Raw genomic sequence first — 12,445 nt, 5'->3', positions numbered from 1 at the left:
AGGGTTTTGGGTGGGGACAAGCTAAATTCACAACATTCTACAACAAATAAAACAAAAAATAACTAACACAAAATCCTCAAGAATAAAGTGAACAAAAGTGAACCATGACTGAATATTTTATTTGACATATATAGCTGAAACGAATACACCAATACCGAGAATCCATAACTAGCAGAAATATTCTGAAAATCTAGTGACACCAAAATAACTACAACACACTCCATTGTACCTACCACTATAATTACTAAATATGAACTTCAATTAGCAAGACAAAACACTAAATCATGAATTACTCCAACATAAATTTCGATACATCTCAATAAAAATTAAAAAGAAAAATTTTGTTGTATCATCCTAAAAAAAAAGAAAAAAAAAATTCGGGCCCTTCATTTGACCTGTGTTGAGCTAAAGGCAAGAGTGTTCACTTCTTTTGTGTATTTTTACACCCTGACCTGTATGGGAAGAAAACCTAACAAAGTTCTTGTACAACAGAATGTACTCTCTGCCATGCACTTCATGGTGGTTTGTCGAGTACAGATATAGATGTCATATTTTATTTTCCATATTTATTTGTTTATTTATTTGCCTGTAGACAACTGTTGGGTTATATGTGCATCGTCAGATGGTTGTACAAATGATTATACATAAGGTGTATATTTATATAAAAGGTCAGTATGGTTGTATGACATAAATTACAGTTTCTTCAATCACAATCACATTTATAATAATAGAGAATCATACTTTTTCATTACGTAGGAATTAACTTATGCTATAGAATGCTTTCTCTTTCAACCATGTCTCTACCACCATTTTAAATCTATTCTCATGCAATTCCCTCGTCCCATGTGATGTATTGCTGTAAAATGTTTAATCAGCATGTAAAAAATTATTTTGGATTTTACTCAAACATGTCCAAGGAATGTCTAATAAGTTCCTATTTTGGGTTTCATATGAGTGCACATTTGACCTGCTTTCATACATGTGGGCATTCTCTTTGGCATGCATAAGTGCTTTAAGTATGTATAGACTGGGAACTGTAAGAATTTTGTGCTCAATGAAGTATTGTCTGCAAGAAGTTAAATTGCTCACACCAAAATTACATCTAATGGCTTCCTTCGGCCAGAGGAAAACATCGTTTGCCCCAGCAGAGTTTCCCCAAAGATGTATTCCATAATGCAAATTAGTATGAAAAAAGACATGGTATGCCTTAAGTATGCACTCCTTACTGCACAGATTTTCTGTGTGGGTATTCCAGCTCAATTTGGTATCAAGATAAATGCCTAGCAATTTTACTGAATGTCTGAGTTCATTAAGTCCATCATTAATATCTCTAAGGGAAAAGAGGATGTGTTCAGTTTTATTTAATGACAGCCTATTTTCGTGGAACCAGCTACCTTTTCCCTCATGGATTTGTTCATTTGTTTGCAACATTCACATCATTATGCGACGTGATAATGTCAATGTAGATGGACAAAATAATTTTAATGTGGACTTTGTCTCCTTATCCAGGGTTCGGAACAGAGTTGTGTACTCTGATCAGAATGCTTCAACAAGCTCCTTTCTAACATACAGCAAGAAATTGGGAATTCCTACCAAGCCAAAAGAAAATTTAAAAACTTAAGTCAATAGCCATACTTTTGACAAAGTGTCTGGATATACAGAATCAGGGACTGAAAAGTCCTGTTAACTACATGGCAGGTAGTAATGTTTATTACTGTATACATCTGTGAGACCAGCAATGGTGTACCACAAATAGCATTCATTATTTACAGACATAAAAATATTTTCATTGAGAAAAACCATTGTAATCAAGCAAATATAGGGGAACTAATACTATATGAACAGAAAACTTAGAAGGCAGCTTCTTTACTAATTTACTCAATTAAATTTACATAGCAAAGATGTGAACAGCATTGAGCAATACAATGATGTATTAACAATAAAGTAATATATAGTACAAGCTCTACAATAAGATAGTCACACGTTAATGTAAACCTTGACTCATTTTTTCCTTGATGGGGTCTGCGTACATCACGAATGAATGGATAATAAAAACTCACCTTAGAATTTTCAGTCAATATTCGGACCACTCTCTGCGACTGAACTGCGTTAGATACTGAATTGTGCGGTTCTGTGCCACAGCTCTTAAATCCAGCGCCTGGGCAGTCGAACTGCAGATACCAGTTCATACTGAGCGTTATCTGTGAAGAATGATGTAAGAGGGCACCGGACGTACAAATTAATAGAAACGCCACGCCAATGCTAACAGTAACTGCCACTTATCTTACAGACCACTTCAGTAAGACCCTGTAATACTATTTACGTACTCCCTAGCCCACTCAATCAAAAGATGCGATAATATGGTGCAACACTGCCTCTGCTTCGTAATGGGAGGTCAAGACGCCGCTGCTGTGACATTTGTTCTACTTTGCCGCAAGCAGAAAAGAAAGGAATGTGAATGAAAACTTGGAACGAGCGTCAATGACTTACTCACGAAAATTTCTCAAGAGAATTGACATTGCCCAAGTTTTTTTCGCGTTGAACGTCCAACACCTAATACATTACCGAAAATTCTTGTCCCCATGATCACAAAACAACAATCGACAATGAGAGACGCATTTTCACCAAGTTGGTGCTTAACTATTGAGCTACGACTCCTTGCTATTGGCATTTGTTTCGAAAAGTTGAAATTTACTAGTGCAGTTGCACTTCAAATAGGGGTTATGTGACATAGTTACTGAAATGTGTCATTCAATTAGACTTGTTCTAAAGGGTTATATTTGGCTAATATGAATATCTATACATACATCTTCCATCGTGGCTGTATATCGTTCCCTATATTTATATTATACGTTTTCATACTCTTCTGCTCTAACATCCCAAATACTGTTAATGGTGTATGCGTTTCGATGCACTCTCACAAACAACATTCTTTAACTCATTCATAATAATTAATAACTAACTACGCCAACAACAGCGATCATAAATATAAGTCAAAATTCCCAGAGACAATAGCACGCGAATGCCTGGCAAGCATATTGTCAATACTGCCCATTGACGCCACAATATAACCAGGAAGCGCAATATCCAAGTATTTCAAATCTTTTTGATGTGCTCAATATTATTGTGCAACCTGGTATTTAAAACCTACACGTTCAGTATTATTACACACCTGGTAATAATGCGCAACAATTTGGTCTTTAATGTGCTGCTAAACATCGGCTCCTAAATGGTGAGTAATATTACTGGCCGTCGATGGATACGATTCAAGGTTGCACAAAATATTTACGTGTCTCATAAAATTGGATTTTTTGTTGTGCAAACCTGACTGGACTGTATAGTCTGGCTAACAAATCTTTGTCAGCTCATAGTATTGCCCAATTCCAAACTGTTCATTTTGCGCGATTTATCGTGCTGTGTAAACCGAAGTGTGGAAATGGCTTCGAAGTCAGCCGAATGTATGTTTGTCTTAGAATTATTGTAAAGGTTGGTCCACAAGATGCCTTTTTTGTGTTAACTTTGCAAATGCGCATAGATTTTCAACAGCGGAACGATGCATCGAATTTGTGCATGTATAATTTCGTGGAAACGGAGTCCGTGCGTAAAGCCCGGTCCACACGCAACGATCTGTCTGCGCAGACATCGGCGCAGATGTCTGTACATGCAAAAGATCGCTGCAAATGTGGTGTGTTCACACGACACAATCCCCCATTCTACTACTCGCCCGCCATCTGTCGGTGTAGAAATGAATAATCAGTGGCAAGCGACTATGCTCCCCGTAAACGTCAAAATTTAATTCAGTTATTTTGAAATATAGAAATAGAGGAAGTTCTGTTGTGGTCTGTGTTCGCAACTTGTGTTGCAAAAAACATTCAGACCAACCGCAGGAAACAGAGAAAGCGGTCAAAATGGTGTAGACAGTGGCTGCTAAAGCGAAAGCAGTTTCCTCACGTAAATTTACTGCGAGAGCTGCAGGTCGAAACAGTTTTGTTTTACTTTACCTCGTGTTCCATTTCCTCGCACATTGACACTCCAATTTCATCTTCAATTGTACTCCTGCTTGGTCTAGGCGTTTCTTGATCACTAAGAAAGCCAAGCAGATCAAAATACCATAAGGTTGGCTGGTATACTTGATCTACTCTTACACCAGATCTTCTAGATTTCTGAACTTTGGATAACTCTTTTCAGTAAACAATTCGCTAACAGACTTAATTTACTTCACTTGCCTTCATGAACTCATCCTTGAGGACAGCGTAAATAGCTTCACGTGTGTTGGGTATTATTTTACTTAACACTTGTTTCGATACTGCAGTTGAAAATTCTAAATCCTTGTAGCTCCTTCATGTTGCTAGGAATCTTAATGTTACCGCCAGCCGTTCATGTTTGAGAAATTGCCCTTCTCGTACAAGTACTTTTTCTCATAATATAAGGGGTTTCAAGCTTTAAGAGATAATATAAGTTTCGACATCCATCCGCAAATAATTTCGCCAGTTCGAAACGATTTTTTTTCAAATTACCGTTTCTCTGTTTGCCGAGGCGTCAACTGCCCGCAATTTTTCAATTAGAGCATTGTATGCTGCTGTCTTTTTGTCTCGGTCACTATATTCTTTACTTTTAATCTTCCACAAACATTTATATCTCAATGAATTCACTTACAAACTCTCTAGAACACTGACGAGTGTCAGCCATTTTAATGCCCTGTGCGCACAAATACAAATACTTGACTGAGCAAACAGCTGTTTGGCGCCAGATTTGCGGCGATCTCCTGTCCCCACACTCCAACTTGTCTGCGCAGATGTGGTTTGAACCCACAGATTTGAGAGGTTTCGCTAAACCTCCAACTCCAACTTCCAGTTTTGCACACATCTTAGGTACAGACAGATCGTTGCATGTCGACGGGCCTTAATGCACAATCATTGGGAATCTTTGGGCAGACGACAGGTAGCTGAGACCTGTTTGGGTTTGATTGTGTAGCGTTTTGAGCTTGTGGGAGCAGGTTGCTCTTCCATATAGTATTTCGGTGTGTTAGTGAGTGTTTTGACATCGATAATGTTGGCTTCAGAGCTATATGTTCTGTGATATCACAAGAGACAGATTGTATTATTTTTGAGAGTTGTAAAATGTGTCATTTCTTAAGCAATACGCCGATTTACGTCTTACAAAATGTTTTAATAAAGAAGTTTCAAATTCTTATTTGTGTGTGTGTTTGCCTGTGTTAGACACCACCAACAAGCTTATGCAGTGAACTGTAAAGCGTAGGATACCGCAAGTTTCGAAGTAGGAAATAGAGAAGAATAAGGCACAAATTTATGAAAAGTGTATATGAAAAATGTAGGCGAATATTCATTCTATGGAGACTTAGCACAGCAACTGACGAACCTGACATCTGAAGAAAAGAAATGATCGAATATGTGTAGCTCCTCGACATACAAATGAAGAACAGTGTGGTGCAAAAAATACATGGCTGGAAAACACAACCTACACTCTAGTTGATTCTGACACGTATGAAATTCAGAAATTTGTTTTGTAAAATAAAATACAAATGACAAATTGAAAGTTTCTTGACCTTCACATAAGGACTAACGAGCTCTGTTAAGTATTTCTCACCTTAACGAATAATCACTGAAATGCTTCATGTTAAGATGCGAAATAAACATTTTGAGATGGTATATTTGCCCATGGTTACTAGTCAACGAAATGTTATTGCCATCCTTATGACTGAATTTTCTCAAGCAAAAAAAGAAAGAAATAAAGAAAAGAAAACACTTTGTCATCACGTTGTATTTCTCATACATCTGTTATTTAGATCCCGTACTTCATTACTTACAGTCGGTTTTGCGTTTCTTTCTCTGTTGCATTTCATCACAATAAACGCATCACACACTCCCAATCAAAAAAGGGCATCCATAGGACACTGCTTGTGGAATGAAGCAACATGTGGACATGGGAACATCCATGCGTACATGCGTTCTTTCCTCTTGTGCATGGAGTTTTGTTCCCTTATTTCTGCCATCGAGCACGCGGAAAGGGGCATCATGTAGACATATCTTACTGGTTTATCCACACGATGTCTGTTTCTTCGTACAAAATCGCAGATGCGCAGGAATAAAAGCGAAGGCATAAAAATTAGTGGAAAGAACATTCAACAGCATGCGCGTTCCCATGTCCAAACGTTGCCTCATTGTGCAAGCGTTCTGTTATGCAGGTAAGTTGGCAATTCCCCATATTACCTAACACCTGTTTCAACAACTTTTTTATCTCAGTGTATTTCAGTACATTTGGGAAACATCCATGCTTAAAGGGTTGGTTTATAATATTCGTTTATAATATTGTGCAATAACATCAAACACACCTTTGATTACAGACATTATTATTCCATTCCACCCAGGTTCTGTTTTTTAAAACCACTATTTCATTTTCTACATCTCAAAGGGTTACTATTGCAAATTGTTCAAAATATATGTCCCATTTGTATTCTAACCTTACGAAATTTGCCTTGTCCTGATAAGCTGTGACATTCACTTATCGCCTTATTACATAATAAGATGAATTAATTGAAATAATTTGACATCTGAACAGTTTTTACTGCACCATTGTCAAACAGAATTTTCAAGATCTCTTCAATTTCAGATTTGACTCCTAATTCCTGTTTCACAACAGATCACAAAGTTTTCTAGTGTTTGACACACATACATTTTCAGGATTTCTGTTAGATTTTAACTGATGGTGGAACTGTTTCTTCCAAGTTCAAGAGATTTTAAATCTAGGTGTAATCCACTTATGTCTACTTTTTTACGAAGTTTCTGAGGGGAAACTTCAGCAGATACATTAAAGAAACAATTTAAGAAACTATGATAATTTTTAGTGCTTGAACTGTAGTTGTCTACAGGTCAGCTCACAGTGTGGTTTATTCCAGAAAAAAACCATATTACTTTTCGTGAAATTTCTTTTTACTAGTTTTATCAAGGCTGTTGATTTCAGGATATCAATAAATGCAAATGAGTAATAGTAAATACCTAGCTGTCTGCAGTATTTATGTGCATTTTCGGACATATTTTTGTAATACTGTGAACTGTGCAAGTCAGAGATCTACTGTTTAACATTAAATCCTATTTCTGAATTAAAACAAGAGATTTTCTGGATTCATTGCTTTCAGCACATACATGTCTGTTGACAAGTGCTGTAGTGAAAGTATTATCACAACTGCATTAATCTCCGCCATTTGTAAAATGGAGTAATCTGCTTGGAAACTTCAAATCACCTTTTTCTAATAACTCAGTAGTGTCTACTCAAACACAAACCTTATCGAAGCACCAAATAGTAAAGATATTTATTACTTTGATAACTGCACTCTCGTAACTTTTAATTACAAGCAACTTCTAATGTAGAATGTTAATATTAGGAATATTAATGTAGGAATACACACAACATTGTCAGGGTTCTGAGCACATACCATTTAGAATAAAAACACACAACACACTGTCAGGGTTGCTCGTTACTACACATAATGAAATCATACTTGACATAATTTTGTTGTTATGATAGCTATTCACTTCCCACACAGCAAAAAAAGTTATCAATTTTTGGCACTGGCCCTTAACCCCTGAGCAGCCACACCTATGTATAAAGCGCACCAACCACAAATAATTTTTTTTTCATCATTCCATTATTGTTTCACAATTGCTGATTCCTTCTTTATTACTTCAGCTAATGCAGTGGTAAATTGTGTTGTCATACATGTTCTCATAAGTGAGCAGCATTAATATAAAATAAACAGCGAGCTGGATGAGAAAAATTTGCTTTCAGTGCAAGAAAATGACTCAGATTACGAGCTAGCAGCCTAATCTCACAACGAGGAAATTGTCTATGAGATAATTAGTGGTCGGCTAGGATCTGATTCAACTGCACTGCTTCCAGATAAAATACGTTCCTGGATAACATTTGTGTCTCCAAGTCTTATTTCCCTAATCAATATGTTTGTGGTTCATGATTTAACCCTTTGAGTTATCTATTTTTGGGCCAAACGTTTTGTATATGTCTTCCTTGTATTTAACTCATGTCACAGCTCTAATCCCATAACATGCACTATAACAATGAATCCTACCCATATGATTTCAATTGACACCATACTGAGAGCTGTGCAGCTACGCAGAATTTGTGGCGTTCTGTGTGAATGTTAGCACAGTGTGCCACTAGAGAAAGCCGCAAGCTGTGGCGTCACGTTAGTTACCTATGTGAACCTGGATTTAGTTTCCGCACATAAATTTACTGTATTAGTAGCAGGGCGCACCCAGCGACTGGCGTAATTTTCGGATCGATTTGGATACATATAACCATCTTTTGATGCTCATGACTTCTCGTATAACACAGAAAATACCTGTATGAGGATAGCAGTTTCTCCACATATGCGTCTGACGGTGATGTTAAGATTCCTGGCGACAGGAAAGAGCTGCTAGGATATAGCACTTTCTACTGTAACTTCGAAAAAAGGTTTGAGTGAAATTATACCCAGTACATGTTATGCTATGTACAGTTTCCTGAAGTAAAGTACTGTACCCCAATTCTGACAAGTTACAGATAATATTTTTACAGCTTTAGAAGTCTTTGAAACATAGTTTACTCTCAGAAATTAAATACATGGCCATTCAGCTATCGATTAGTTCGCTTCTGAATGGGAATTTTCAATTCCTTGCTTGAAATCTAGCAGCAACCTGTTAAAGGCGTTTGTACCAGATTATAATAACCTATTTTGAACTCTATAAAGATATCCATATTTTGTTTGGAAAGTTTAACTTCTACTAATGTGATAGTGAATTCTACACCTCACCTCTAAATCACTCTTGTTATGAACTACAGTACATATTATTCTAGAAAGTAAGGCAAGTGTGATAATCCCTTTATCTCTGAATGCATTATTTCAATATCTTTCGTTATTAGCTTAACACAATAATGTGATTGCACTCTTCTAAAGAAGAAATAGAGCCTACTTTTTTTTATACCCTGTCGCATGAGACAGTACTGAATGAAAGTATACTAGCAATCCCCGGTCACTAGGTCGAATAGGTTTCGTTACTTTGCCTAGATCCTTGCGTTAACAGAAACAAAGTTTTTACTATCGTTTCCCCATTTGCTGGAGTGTCAGATGCCTGTAATTTCTCTATTAAAGAAATACAAGCAACCTCCTTCTTATCTCTGTTACTGTATTCATGGCTCTTAATTTTCTACAGACGTGTATGACTCCTATGAATTTCGATAAACTCGGCAATGAACTCTCGATAGCACTTACATTTATCTGCCATTTTAAAATTCACTGTGCACACACAGACAAGAAACACTATCGCCTGTCCAAAATTACTTTAGGATTGATAGCAAGGACAGAAGTGGTAGAGTATGGGGCGCTGAAGGCCACCAGCAGGGTCAGGCCACTTTCCACCAATATCATGATGATGATGATGTTTAGTATTGTTGGGCTCTCAACTGCATAGTCATCAGCGCCTATACCAAGTCCCAGTTTTTCACACCGTCCAATTTTTTTACTCAGTCCAATTTAGCCACTGTCACGAATGATGATGGTGGTGACGAAATGATGAAGACATCACAAACACCCAGTTCTCAGACAGAGAAAATCCCCAACCTGGCTGGAAATTGAGCCCAGGGCCCATGATCGAGAGACAGCAAGAGTAGCCACTACACCACAAGCTACAGGCCCACCAGTCGCTCCTCTATCAAAACACTTCCTGCTTGTAGTGGGCTTCACTTTGCTGTCCTACACAGGATCATTGCACCCTATGACTTTCTGTGTGTCCATTTATACAGTTATAGGAGTTATTCTTTTATTTGTTGTTACTGCTATTCTTTGTTACTGTTATTCAGTGTTACCATTACTCACTGTGTAGAACTCAATAATGTCACGAAGATGTTCCTCGCAAGCTATAAGTGGAAAAGTGATTGTCTTATGAGGACATTGAGAGAAATATTTTATATGTTATGTGCCTAATTTGAGAATGAAAATCTTAATGATGGCCTGCAGCTCTCTGTCAACATAGAAATCGACAGAACTGCTGCAGCTTTGAATCTAAACTAAAGCACTATTGTGAAGATTAGGAAGAAAATGTGCGACTAAGCAAAGGCAGCTGAAGAACCATCTAAACATAGCACCTCTGGCAAAAAATGTCGGATTGATAAGTGGATTACCAGTATAGATTTGTTTGCAGAGGTTTATCATTATTCTCACAGAATGGGTGGTTTAATGCTCAGGAAGTTACCCATCACACTTAAAGAACCAGGACTTTTTCAAGGTAGTCACACATCTCTGTCCACAGTTTTCACTATGGACATTTCTGGGCCTTATGCAGTTGGTGGAGCGGTTAGATATATCTGCCCGGCGATGTCGACTTTAAAGGTACATCCGCCATAGCATAAATATCGACGAAGTGATGTGGCTTGCCGAAACGTGGGTTAGTTCTGTTCATGTCATCAAGCAGGGTGGGACAGAACAAACAGCTAATGGAACAAGGGCAATGCATTCTGGCATGTGGGGCCAATGTAGTCTTCTCCATGCACCACCCACTAGGACTTCTCCAAACAGTCTCTTGCTTTTTATTTCAGAGAAAACAGGAGATTATTACGAAGAAATGAACCATGTTACATCTCCAAAGTAGTTCGAAAATTTTCTAATATAAAATTTTGAAAAACAGTTAACATTTATTCCAGGTAATACTGTTTACCATTCAGTTGTTGTTGACAATGTACATACCATGACAAACCGAAAGGAGGAAATTATTGATTGGCATCAGCGTCATAATATCTATGTAAGTGGTTATCTTAAAATGGTGGAGCTTATGGAAAAAATCTATTCATAATCCACAGATTCCTCTATAGGAAATTGATGAGCTGCCAGAAAAACACGGGTTCACAGTCATTACACTACCACCTTACCATTGCCATTTAAACCTAATACAGTTATTATGGGCACAAATTAGACATTGCCAGGAATAATAATAAATGTATCATGTCTGCAATTGAAGCACTCAGAAGGTAAGTTGTCAGGAATGTCACCTATGAAGGGGGCTCAAAACTGTCTAACAAACATTAGCATCATTGAAGGAGCATAGCAGAACGAAGCTTGTTTGGAAAATTCAGAAGGCAATGTAGAAAATGACAATTTCATTAAATCAAAGAGTGACAGTGACAATGATAGTGACGAGATCGACATCGGTGGAGGTATTCAACGGAGCATGGGTGGATTCAGCTATATGTTTGGAGTTTGCATTTAACATCTGCAAGTACCTACATAACAAAATTATGTCCCATAATTTTTGAAAGTTTAATAAGGTCTTGGTAGAACTAATTCCAAAAGAAGTTCATCTCAGGAATTCAGTATTACACAAAATAAATATTACTGGTTACAATATGGCTGCTGTTATACAGAGACCCTGTCATTTGTATCACCTTCGTTCTTCCTAAACAATAGAGGTTCATCTATTGAAGACACGTTTTCCCATCATGTAAGCCATTGAATCTATTTTTCATGTTGAAATTCAGAAGACAGATCAACAAAATTAATAGCAGTTTCATTAAAAACCATAGTGAGCTGTTTCTCACGTCAAAGTTGTAGGAGCACCCAATTAGTAGCTGACTCATGAGCGGATCATTATGCATCTTATTTAAGTCAGATTGTCTCACATTATAGATCTCCGACAGAGTTCTGGTTTCGAACAGAACGAAAATATCATGTATTCTTACGATTTCATTCATTTACTGTATTCATCTCACTTTTGTAACAAGAAAAGTTTATGGCACCTCGAAAATTTTAATATGTCGTGAGAAAACGCATTTTTGTAAACTGCACATACATCGTTGTAACAATATCTTGACGCAGATAAAATTAAAATCAAAACGTAGTGTAACTTTTCCAGAACACATTGACGCGTTTTCCATGTTCATAAAATGAATAGTTTGCCTGTTTGAGCGAGTTGGATGAAATGTGAGGTTATACTTGGGTTCTGTGTAGGTTTAGGCAACTCTATTCCATACCTCCATGTGCTCATGCAGAAGTGTTAATCACAATGTAACATTGGGCAGACTATAGACTGAATGAACAGCTGAATCAAACATGTTTCGTGGGTAATATTTGCGGTGATTTCCTGTCCATAGGCTCCAGCTTGTCTGCACAGATGTAGTTTGAACCAAAAGATTTGAGCACTTTCGCAAAACCTCCAACTCTAACTTCTAAGTTTGTGCAAAACTCATATCTTCTCAACCATCTGTCTGCACATATATTATGTGCACAGGCATTTGTGAAGAGACATCTTTGCATGTGGGCAGGCCTTAATGTAAACACTTCAGTAATCATTTGCAGAAGTTACATGCTAATGGACATAACCATTTTTCATTCTCATTCTCTTTGTCTGCCTGCAAACAAAGTGGAACAATTATAACAGCT

General features: G+C 37.3%; 1 protein-coding gene across 2 annotated transcripts in view; it reads right to left on the bottom strand.

The window, feature by feature from the left end:
- LOC126295444 (uncharacterized) overlaps nt 1–3,037 on the bottom strand; it is a 67,100-nt gene extending 64,063 nt beyond the window's left edge. Inside the window, exons 1-2 of one of the 2 annotated variants that reach the window (XM_049987943.1) lie at nt 2,808–2,967; nt 2,061–2,201 (exon numbers count right to left, since the gene is read on the bottom strand). The gene's annotated coding sequence lies outside the window, so the exon portion shown is untranslated. Of the gene's footprint in view, nt 1–2,060 lie in introns of both variants that reach the window. The other variant, XM_049987944.1, reaches the window with a different exon arrangement.
- Between the last annotated feature and the right edge of the window lie 9,408 nt (nt 3,038–12,445).

The sequence above is a fragment of the Schistocerca gregaria genome, chromosome 11 (assembly GCF_023897955.1).
Source record: "Schistocerca gregaria isolate iqSchGreg1 chromosome 11, iqSchGreg1.2, whole genome shotgun sequence".
Classification (NCBI taxonomy): domain Eukaryota; kingdom Metazoa; phylum Arthropoda; class Insecta; order Orthoptera; family Acrididae; genus Schistocerca; species Schistocerca gregaria.
The sequence above is the reverse complement of the archived record's forward strand: the minus strand, read 5'-3'. Positions and strand labels throughout refer to the sequence as shown.